The following is an 11674-nucleotide window of genomic DNA, read 5'->3' on the forward strand; positions in this document are numbered from 1 at the left end:
AAAAAAAAAAACCAGCTGAGTTGCATTTATAGCCAGTATACCTTATGAGACAGAAGTGCTCTGAGCAAAAATATTAGATCAAACATTAGAAACTGGAGTAGGCTATACAAATAATAACTGTAATTACAGTTTTCATTGTGTTTATCCCCATGCCAAGTACTGACTTTAGCATTTTACATATTATTTCATTTGATATATACAACAAACATATGAGGTGGGTAATATTATTTCCATCTTGCCGATGAAGAAACAGAGTCATCAGGAAACCTGTCCAAAGTCACATGGCTAAATTGCAAGAGCTGGAATTCAACTCCAAGCAGTCTTACTCCAAGAATCTGGGTGCACAACTGCCAGTGTTAAGTTATACTTATGAAAGAATGAAATGTAGGGAAAAATTCAATCATTAAAATAGTCTTTGTAATTCTTTCAACTCTAAGTGTAGCAAAAGGTGGTAATTAGGGGCACCTGGGTGGCTCAGTCAGTTAAGGGCCCGACTCTTGATTTTTGGCTCAAGTCACGAGCTCAGGGGCCTGGGATTGAGCACCTCGGGTTCCATGCTCAGCAGGGAGTCTGCTTGAGATTCTTTCCTGTTGCCCCTCCCTCCATTCATGCTTGCTTATGCTCTCTCTCTAAAATAAAGAAATAAATCTTTTTAAAAAAGTGGTAATTAAAAAAATTAACAAACACTGATTTTCTTGTCAGAAATTTTTAAAAAGCAAGAGCTATTCTACCAGGTTAAAAATGTCAGTTTTGCCTTTTTTTGCCAGTTGCTATTCTAAGTGACAGAGTGGTAAACAGGGCAGATGGAAGTCTTTGCCTTCCTGGAGCTAAGGTTCTAGTCGGGGTAAGAGACAAAAAAATCAGTTAACAAAATTTCAGAGTTATACATTTTACAGAGGAGGTAGGAAGGAAATGTGTATTTCTCTTTTGAGACATTTAACTATGAAGGTAAATGAAAGGGATGGATGAGAGGTCAGGGGGAAGTTGTTTTTAGTTTTGTTGTAATTTTAAAATTATTTTTAAAGATGGACAACATCAGAGCATGTTTGTATGTTGACATGGATGGTGCCTTGGAGGGTTGCTGATGATGCAAAAGAGAGACAAATTCAGGAGTAAGTCCTTGAGTAGGTATTAGAGGGAATATGGAAGGGAGGGAAGCTGGCCTCTCATAGGAAGAAAACATAAAACATGGGCCCTAAGAAAGGTGGATTTCTAGATTTGGTGAGTGGAAGTTGAGTGGTATCTGTCTTATAACTTCTAAACCTCAATGAAATATGTAGCCTGCTTATCTGCATGGGGAAGGGTGGGCTGCTCATGAGTTTAAAGAGTGGGAAGAAATTATCAAATAGTTATAGGCAAAAATATTAGGAATCTGATCACTTTCCTGGGCAGTGCTGAGAGTCCACCTCAGATTTCTGGTCATGAATCTGAAGTTCTCTAATATTCAACCACTTATGTGCACTCACGGAAAAACCAGATGAGAGATAAAACAGCTATAAATAGAAAAAAAAAATTCCTGGCTAAAAAATAAAATAAAAAAATATGTATCCAAGAGCATATGTATCCATGTCACAGTTACTAACAATGTCCAATCAAGCTGTGGTCTACATAGCTCCATTTGTCTCCACCTTCTCACAACAGAAATTCTTGTAAATAATATATTTGTCATATTTAGTCATGACATATTTAATCATAAAGCTTAAAGATTATTTCTTTTTGGTCATGAATGCTTCTGCTACTTCCTAAGGTAGTTTTTTTCTTTTTAAGATTTTATTTATTTATTTGACAGAGAGAGCGAGAGAGCACAAGCAGAGGGTGTAGCAGAGGGAGAGGGAAAAGCGATGTGGGCTTGATCCCCAGGATGCTGGGATCATGACCTGAGAGGAAGGCAGATGCTTAACCACCTGAGCCACCCAGGCGCCCCCTAAGGTAGATTTTTTAAAATGCACCTGATAGTCTTGTACGTTTCAGAGGTGATTGCATTTCATTGCTTGAAGAAACTTTCTCTGTGGTAACTGAGATCCTAAAACAGAAGATCCTAAAATCTTCCAGAGTGGGAGAGAAACAGGAATGGGGATTAGACTTGGATTGGACTTCTTAATAGCAACACCAGAAGCTAATAGAACAATGCCTTCAAAAGAGGGACACTAATTTTCAATCTAGAATATTCAGCTAAACCACTATTCGATTCACGTGTGGCGGTTAAATGAGGACATTTCCAGGTATGCAACTTCTGAATTCAGGAAGAATGTCAGTTTGTATGTGCCCTGTCTCTGGAAGGTACAATAGAATAAGGAAGACATAGGATCCAAGAAATAAAGGATCCAACACAGGAGGAAGGCAAAAAGAATTCCCAAGATATGACAAAGGGAAGTCCTAGATGACAGGAAGGAAAAAGAAATGAAACAGATTACCTGAAAATATTGAAAGATTATCAGTTCTGTCAGATATTGAGCATGAGTCAGTGACTGGTACAAAGAAAACAAAGCAAATGAAAAACAAAAGAGGCAATTATTTAATTTAGAGAAACAAAAGCACAAGATAGAAAATGTAATACTAGTAGGCTACATGGCTCATCTGTGAATAACAGGTACATTGTCACAGTCATATAAATACTGAATACTGTCTTGACTGGGAACTGTACTTATGTAGGACAACCAAGGCCTCAACATCCAAAATAGAAGTCCACAGATGATGTCCAAAGATGGAAAATCAAGAAATAAGTTTAAACATTAAGAATGAAGTAAATATAAAGGTAAATACCAGAAAGAACTGCTAAGAGTTGAAAGCATTTCAACATTCTGAAACTGATTTTTTACTACTCAATCTAAAAAATGGCAATTTCATATAAGTTAATACATTATGACATTACTTTATTACTGATTTTATTTTATTTTGTAAACATTTTTTATTTTTGCGAGCATGCAGGGCTGGGGGGGTGGGCAAGAGTGAGCACGCAAGCGCAGGCACGACGCGCAGAGGGAGAAGCAGACTCCCCGCTGAGCAGGGAGCCCAATGCTGGACTCCATCCCAGGACCCTGGGATCATGACCTGAGCCAAAGGCAAATGCTCAAATGACTGAGCCACCCAGGCGCCCTATTACTGATTTTAGAAGAAGCTGCCATTTGAAACAAAACAATTATTGATAGAAAGTGCTCAATAGAAAAAAAGCTCTACTTTTTGTTATCAGACATTTTTGGGGGAATAATATACCGCAGTTTGGGGTAACAAAGTGTTACTTTACATGCTATCACCATCACTGACATAACAGTATTACTATTGCTAATATAAAGAATATCTTTACTACTAAAACGGCATTTAACATAATTTAATCTATTTTCATGATACAGAAATTACTTCAGAATTTTTCTTCAAACATCATACTACAGAAATGCTAAACGATGGGTTGGTAAAGAATCTGATTAACAGAATGCCGAATAAAAAGGCCAGGATGTTTTTAAGTTCCTTTCTTGATACAAACAATAGCTAAGTCACTCTTGCAAAATAAAGTTCCACAATACTGTGTGGTACTATGCAAGCCTGTTTCAGTGATAATTCCGGTTATACTACTCTGTTTATCTAGGACTTCCCCTTATGGTTTGTTTTAAGGGAATTCCTAAAAAAAAAAATCTCATGCAGGCAGTTATAAATTATTGGGGTTGCTTCAATATTAGTGACACTAGTTTATGAAGTTAATGAAGCCCTTGTTCTTAAACTTATTTTAAGTTCATTGATACTAAAATTTTATTTAAATTCTTCATCATAAAAACAAAAGTTCTCCAAAGTCAACCTTTACTAATTTTACTTTTACAAAAAAAGAATTTGACCATGCTAAAATAAGACTTTTACCAAGAATAATATATTCCTATCCAACCAATGGAAAACTTCCCCTTCAAATTAAAAGCAAATGTTTTCAATAGAGGGAATATTCATAAACAGATGCTGTGGAAGACTGCTTAGTTTGGATTTCATTTTGCACTAAAAACTACCAGGAATTAAAATACAGATGATTAAAAAATAATCTTAAAGAGAATCTTAAAACTGAACCAATTCAATTATTCATATCACCCAATAAGATCTTAATTTTTTTACCACTATTTTCAATCAAAAGAGCACAGGAAAAATCTATTTTGAAAATGTGTTTCTTATATACAAGTTTAGCTAATTTCCTCTCTCTCTGCAAAATTATAAGGGTAAAAAAGAAACTGAAAATGCAACCAACAATATTCTAAAACTTATAAGATCTGGTATAAAAAGAGAAAAAGGTCCAAACTATTACAAATGCCTTTTAATTGGTCTGCATCAACTGTAACTCTTCATAACTACCAAGACAACAAAGTCAGGCAGCCCAACCCATGGAACCAAAGTCTGTGGGAACCTGCAGAGCTTCCTTCTCTCTCTGGGGACGAGGACAAGGATAAAAGGTGTTCTGTTTTCCAGTAGTCCTGTAAGAGGAGCCATTGAGCTGGGCCACACAACCAGACAACAGAGCACAGGAAAATTCAGATCAAAGCAAGGACGCATGCCAGGGTAATATGCAATAAAACCCTTTGCCAAAGCACTCAGAAGAAAAAAGTAAGGAGGTGGAGAGAACCTGCTGGACCACCTTCTTAACACAGGGAGACAGGGAGAAACAAAATCTGCTTCTACTGAGGAGCTGAGAAGACAGTGTCCTAGATATGTTGGAGTATTTCTGTAGACGTATATATGAGTAAAGAGACATATTACCAATGAACTAAACCCAGAACGCAGTGTCCTATATGTTCTGGAGTATTCCCATACACATAATATAGGAGTATATTACCATTACCTAAACCCAAAAAGCAAAGTGTTCTAGGTATACAGATATATGAGAATATTAATTTTCAATGAACATATAAAAATATTCATTTTCAATTAACAAAACGCACTGGTTTTACAGTGAGAAACATAAAATATTTGAAAGAATATCAGAGACAGAATTGGGTGAAGTTCTAATGAATTAATATCTCTTTTTCTTCATACCCTTTTTAATCTCTGATTCTCTCATTTCATAGGGGACACGGAGGACGGACGGACGGACGGGCGGACACACACACACACACACACACACACACAAAATTAGGTCTCCGGAAACAAAGGAGGGTCCTTAATTGTCCGGCCTGTGGAAGCACACACGCCCCCCACCCAGATAGGGGCCACCACCTGACTTTAATTAATGAGTAAGATGAGGCGAGAGGTCTCACCCCAGCCCACAGCCATGCACAACAGTGACAAACGGGCACGAGACAAACGCCACAAAGAAAGGGGAGGGGCAGGTGGGGACCAGGAAAAACACTGCCACGCCGCACCCCCCAAGGCGCGTTCCCATGGCCAGCGCGGAGGCAGCCGTCCTCGCCATCCTCGTCCTCGCCTCCCGGCTCATCCAAGCCGCCTCCCCAGCCCGGGGACCGACGCCGGGCACGGGCTAGCGGGGCGTGCGGGGCGCCGCGAACCTTCCCTCTGTGACCTCCCGGTGACAGACAGCCTCGCGCCGCCCTTTGTGCGGGACTCAGCCTCCGGCTCCGGTGGACCCCCCCCTCCGCGTCCCTCCCGGCCTGGGCCGCTGTCCCACCCTTCCCCGTCCCCGCCGAAACGCCCGGGAGTGTGAATGGGGGAGGCTGGCGCGGGCCCGCGGTCTCCTCAGCATCCCGAACCCCGAGCCGCCCGGTCCCCTAAGCCCCGGCCCCGGGGCGACGGCCCCCGGTGCCCTGCCCTCGCTCCCTCACTTACTCGGGCGCGCCGGCTGCGGCGGCGGGTATGCGGGACCGTCAGCGCGAGGCGGCAGGAGGAAGGCTGCAGGCGGCGAGCGACCGTCGGCACCGAGCGCAGCTGAGGTGGCGGCGGCAGACTGCGCGCGGCGGCCCCCGACGAGGGGCGGGCCCGACGGGGGAGGGGCGGGCGCCGCGCCTCTCATTCATGCAGCGGGGGCGGGGTGAGGGACCCGGATGCCCGGGCAGCTCCCGCCCACCTCGCTGAGGGCGCCTTGGCTTCAGAGTATGCAGTGCGCAGGCGCGGCGCTCGGTGGCCTGTCCTGGTTCCGCCCCGCCGCCTGAGGGGGGCATTTCCACGGGCGGGGCTGCCGCAGATAGACCGATTCCCTCATCTGTTTAGTATTTTTGCGTGTTCTATAAACATTTTTTAAGGTGAAAGTTTGGGACGCCACCTCCTTCCTAGCATCCAGCCTCCCAATCTCCGAGGGCACGGGAATGCCCATTAGTTAGATGGAAAGACAGTACACGCCGCCCCCTTCCTCCATTTGTCTCTCCTGCAGCAGGTCCTCTCCGCTGAATGCTGGGACCATAGTGGTAGATGAGACCCAGAATCTGCCCAGGTAGTGGAGAGAAGCGTGTGCAAGAAAGAGTGCATTACATTGTTTATTTGCATTGACCTGGTCCCCTCAGCCCCCAGCTCTCATTCCACAGGGCAGGCAAGAAATTGACCATGGTTTTGAAGAGGGCCCAGACCTTTCTGTAAAATCAAGGCCTGGCGTGTTGCAGCTCCAAGGATCTGTGAAGGCCTCTCGTCTTTGGTAGACGGTGTACTCTGTGGAGACACCCTCCTTTCTTAGCCCCTTGGCGCTGCCACTCCTGGGCCACAGAAATCTTTGGGGATGCTGGGAGCCTGTAGGAGGCCTCACAGACTTCCCCTCTGAGGTTCCTCAGCTGAGTGTGAGGGTACAGCTCAGTCCCCATGTTCCCTTCTGAGGTTCTCCTTCCTTTTCCTATCTTCCAGCCTTCCCTCACATAAACCATAAGCAACTCAGTGGCTTAACTTTGGGAAGCAAATTCATCATGACAAGTACCTATAGACAAATTCCCTCTGCTTTGCAAGCCATAAGCTTCCAAGGCAAGGGGGAAGTAAAGACAAAAACATCAGTGAATATCTCAAGAAGTTACCCAGCAGTTACAGTCCCCCAAGGTGAGAGATGGTTGGAGGCATGTGCTCTGTAGAGTGTGACAAAAGGAAGGATGGGGGAGGCCCATTCTTCCTTTAAAGCTGCCTATCAACACCTACCCCTTGCCCTTCAAGCCAAGAACCTCAGGGGCCCTTTCCTTCTCTCACTTCCCTTCTAGCTCTCAAAGGGAGTTGTCACCAGAAAGACCTTCCCAACTCTGGTTTGCTGATACCTGTCACTCTGTCTAAACCAGGCCTCCTCGTCTCTCTCCTGGCCTATTGATTCCCATGCAAATCAATTCTCAGGATATGCAGATCTGCCCATGTCACTGTCTTTTTCTAAAGTGACCCACTTGACCTTTACTTTCCAGTCATTTCCAGAGCAACACCACAATGTTTCACCCTCAGTGCCTGTGTTCTTGATGTTTTCTTTACTAGGAAAGCAAAACTTATCTAGGAACACTCAAGAGTCACTTTTTAATGAAGTCTTCCTTCCTTTCTCCACCTTGTTGACAGACTTTCTTTTGGAATCCTCCTGGGTCCTGTACCCAAGTCCCTGTGAGACCCAGGCATACTTAGGATTCATACCCATTTGTTGGTATTTTACTCCCCCGCCAGAATGTGAGCCCTTCAACAATGGGAACAATGTCTCCTCAAGACCTAGCAGGTGATTGGCAAAACAATTAGGAAGCAGTGGTTGTTGGGAGAGGTGATATTCCCTGGGAGGCCAGGGAGGTTCCACAGGGGTGAGAAGAGCTGAACTCTCTTTTCTTTCTCTTCCCTTCTTGTGGCTTCCTTTACCCTCAATGTGTTAGGAAACCTGTTTTGTTTGTTTAAAAAGCTTGGCTAGAAATTCTCTAGTCCAAGCTGGTTGTAGGGTAGAGAGTGGAGTGGCTTTAGCTTCATGTCCTTTGTCCTTATGAAACTCAGGAGAGAGAGAGAGAGAGAGAGTAGATTGTTCCTTGTTCCTCTTGGGAGAGAAGTCAGATTTTTTGGTCTCCTGGTGTCTCCAGCTGGAGTTCACAAGCTGATCCATGATCCTATCTGTCTAGTGATACAGAAGGTTCTACTTCCCTCTTAGTATACCCAACTGCCCCCACCTAGGCAAAATGCATGTGCGGTGGAGTGTGGGTACATTTAGAGAGATCTGGGCAGTTTAGGTGAGCACCCCCAAACAGCAGACATCCAGGACTTGAAGTAGTGGCTTTCTCAGCTAACATGGGCTCTTGTTCCTTGTGATGGAGGAGTGGGAAAGCCTTCACTGTTTAGGGCCTCAGAGGATCTCTCTCTCTATTTTCTCTCCCCTCAAACCTCTCTCATCCTCTTCCTACATTATACTTCTTTTAAAGCATTTGCCTCACTCTAACCCATTACTCAGAAAACCACCCTTACCTGCATGGCAGAAGTCTTTCAAGACCCTTCTACCCTCTGGAAAATAAATGACATCTAATTTTAAATCAAATGGTAGTGACCAATTTTGGAAGGCAGCTATGCTCACCACTATACCACCAACGCTGGCTTAGGTAGTGACCAATTTTGGAACAGCAACTTTCTGGATGGTAAGTGTAGTGGGAGCAAGGGCTGCTTTTAGTCATCTTGGATCTGGTGCTCAATAAGAGTTTGTTGAATGACTGTATGGCCAATGAAGGCAAAATCAGTGTTTCTAAGAGAAGCTAGAAATCAAAGGTTGTCCTCAGCCCAATCCCTCTGCCCATCCTCTCCTCCTGGTGAGAACTATCCATCTGTTAAGTGGTGGGCACAATCCCAGAAAAACATTCCTCATATTGGCCAATGATTTGGATGCTTAGTTATCTAGACCTCTGGATGACCCTTTCAAGGGTCAACCAGTCAACGCTTTGACCCTTTGGACTGGGTCAGCAGAGGAATCTCACTATTTCTGTGAGAACCTGAGGTGTGTTCCTCTGTTCTCTGAACCCCTTCATTTGAGAATTCCAGTCTTCTCCTGGGCCTCCTCCTACAAGAACCCTCCCAATAGCCCATGTGGACCTCTAGATGGGGTGTGACCCTGCCCATAGAGGCCTGAATTGCTCCTTGATGCAGGATGTGTGTATACAATTGTGAAACAGTGCAAATGTGGGAGGAAGTGTAGGTTTCTATGTGCATGGTGGCTTTGGGTAAGACTGTGTCCACCCTCAGAAACAGAAGGCAGGGATTCTGTCCTCAGCCACCAGCAATCCATACTGCCTTTCTGGCACCCACAGGCCCAATCACCCAAACAGAACTCAGAGCCCTGAAAATATAAATGCGCTCAGGATCCCATGTCAGAGTTAGCTGAGACCAGCTGCAGATGGAGAGAATGGGAGCACAACTTCCCAGGGGTGGTGCAGCCTGCTCAGACTAACCATCGCATTGGAGTACACCTGTCTTAGTGTGGATTCTCCCAAAAAGAGGCCCAAGACAAGGGCTGGAATGCAGGTGATAGTGGAAACAGGAGTGAAGAAATGGGAAAGCAAGATAGAGAAGGGAGAAAAGCCAATCCGAAGGGGTGTTGATGAGCCAGTTACTGCCATGGGCACCTCAGAGAAACCTGGTGGAACAGTCTCAACACTGTCCTCCCAAATGATGAGGAGGCTGGGGTATTTACCTTATGATTTCCATCTCCCTGTTGCTTCTAAATGACCATCAGGGAACCTTCAAGTTATGGCTGTGCAGCAAGGCAAGCTACCTAGCTCAGCTCCTCCTCCCTCTACCACTACAACCACCATTAGAAACCCCCCACCCCCCCACCACAATTCCTGCCCCTCTTGAGTTCTCTCACCCAATTGTGTCATTACCTTTTCTCTTTGTTCTTAGGTCTGAGCTTGTAAGAGGAAGTGAAGTGGGGTGATATCTTTGCCCACAAACCGTTCTAAGGAAAAGGAACTATAGTGGTTCTTCCCCCATTTGAACCTATCCAATCTACCCAAATAGCTCTCCGCCATCATCACCTCGTCCCAAAGCAAGGCACAGGAAAGAGAGAGAGAGAGAGAGCAAAAAAGCAGGCAGGCTTTCTGGAATGACTTCTGGCATCCCAGAGTCATAGAAGCAGAGCTAGAAGAATGAACCCTCTCCTTAGAAAGATGAGCCCCCTGTTTTGTTTCTCCTTTTGCTTCTCCTGCTATTGCAGCACCTCCTCTAAGCAGGCTTCCCTGGTTTGTCTTGGCTTTCCGCCCTTCTAACCCACATGATTGTAACTGGGACTCAGTCCTTCATGCCCTCTGAAGGCTCTGAGGCAGGCAAAGACCATGACTGGGGGAAGAGCCTTGAACTCTGTAGTGGAGTGTGTCCTCCACCATGAGACACAGCTTCCATCACAGACCTCTGGCTCCCTTACCTAGCGTTCTCACTCGCCTGTCTGTCATCCAAAGGAGCATACCGGGAGAACAATGCTGGGAGGCAATGTGTTTCTAATACCACCAGAGGCTTCTTTCTTCCCTCCCCCTCCCCAGTTAAAATGGTGAAACGAACCCGCACATCTACTTTTGCTCCTTCCTGAAAGCCACTAAAACTATTCTAAAGGGATTGTTTTTTTATTCTTTATTTATTTTTAAAGATTTTATTTATCTTCTTGATAGAGACACAGCAAGAGAGGGAGCACAAGCAGGGGGAGTGGGAGAGGGAGAAGCAGGCCCCCCGCGGAGCAGGGAGCCCGATGCAGGGCTCAATCCCAGGACGCTGGGATCATGACCCGAGCTGAAGGCAGAAGCTTAATGAGTGAGCCACCCAGGTGCCCCAAGAGATTGTTTTTTTAAAAAAGACACAAATTCACAAGGACAGAGAGGATAGAAAGGGAGACAATGGCAAAAAGAATTTTGTAAGCTGGAAAACGGATGAGTGGTGATTGACTTAGCAGACAAGAAAGCGAAAAACCCAGGAAAAGCTAAGAACAGCCTTATTTTCATGGCAAAATCCTAAAAACAAAACAAAACAAAAACTCCAAAAAACAAACAAACAAAAGGAATTGGCAGTCCTAGATAACCTCTGGAACTGAGCAAGCCACAATCAGGAGAACTGGGTGAAACGTGATTGGGAAGCAATTAAAGTCTCCCTTCTATCACCTTCCATGCTGCAGAGCCCCATCTCCCAACAGGCACATGGCTGGAGATGTAGCTTCTAGAAGAGGGTAAAACAGAAGGTCTCTCGATTGAGTGCACCAGGGATGGCTGTGAGCAAAGGTTTCATGTGAAGAACAGGGGCATTAAGTGAATATTTACTCACTGCACATAGATCCTCAGCTTTCTTCTCTGCTCACTTACCAAAGCCCTGATAGCCGTGCTCCACCCCTCGTCTCTGGAATTCTGACCAGCCCCAAAGGAAAGAACTAAGGATCCTGACATTAGAAATCCCAATAAATGACAACCCATGTCACCCTACAGTGAATCTCTGAGTTGACAAGTCTGAATCCCACACTTTCAATAAGCTTTTCAGGCCTTTAGTCTTTTTTTTTTTAAAGATTTTATTTATTTATTTGACAGAGAGAGAGACAGCGAGAGAGGGAACACAAGCAGGGGGAGTGGGAGGGGGAGAAGCAGACTTCCCGCTGAGCAGCAAGCCGGATCCCAGGACTCTGGGATCATGACCTGAGCCGAAGGCAGATGCTTAACGACTCAGCCACCCAGGTGCCCCCAGGCCTTTAGTCTTAATCAAGAACAGACAGCCAAAGATCATGCCTTAGGTTCCCTGGAAACAGATGCTGAAATGAAGACTCAGGTGCACATGATTTATTGAGGGTGGGCTCTCGGGAGAAGCCTTCCCCATG

The 11674-nt window shown here is 45.0% G+C and overlaps 1 protein-coding gene across 2 annotated transcripts in view; it reads right to left on the reverse strand.

The window, feature by feature from the left end:
* The window catches only part of RNF24 (ring finger protein 24), a 70646-nt gene extending 64736 nt beyond the window's left edge, over positions 1-5910 (reverse strand). The window contains exons 1-2 of one of the 2 annotated variants that reach the window (XM_081833168.1): positions 5752-5904; positions 1950-2045 (exon numbers count right to left, since the gene is read on the reverse strand). The gene's annotated coding sequence lies outside the window, so the exon portion shown is untranslated. Of the gene's footprint in view, positions 1-1949; positions 2046-5751 lie in introns of both variants that reach the window. The other variant, XM_006742586.3, reaches the window with a different exon arrangement.
* Between the last annotated feature and the right edge of the window lie 5764 nt (positions 5911-11674).

This window comes from Leptonychotes weddellii, chromosome 10 (genome assembly GCF_054177405.1).
Source record: "Leptonychotes weddellii isolate Sample4059 chromosome 10, ASM5417740v2, whole genome shotgun sequence".
In the NCBI taxonomy this organism is placed as follows: Eukaryota; Metazoa; Chordata; class Mammalia; order Carnivora; family Phocidae; genus Leptonychotes; species Leptonychotes weddellii.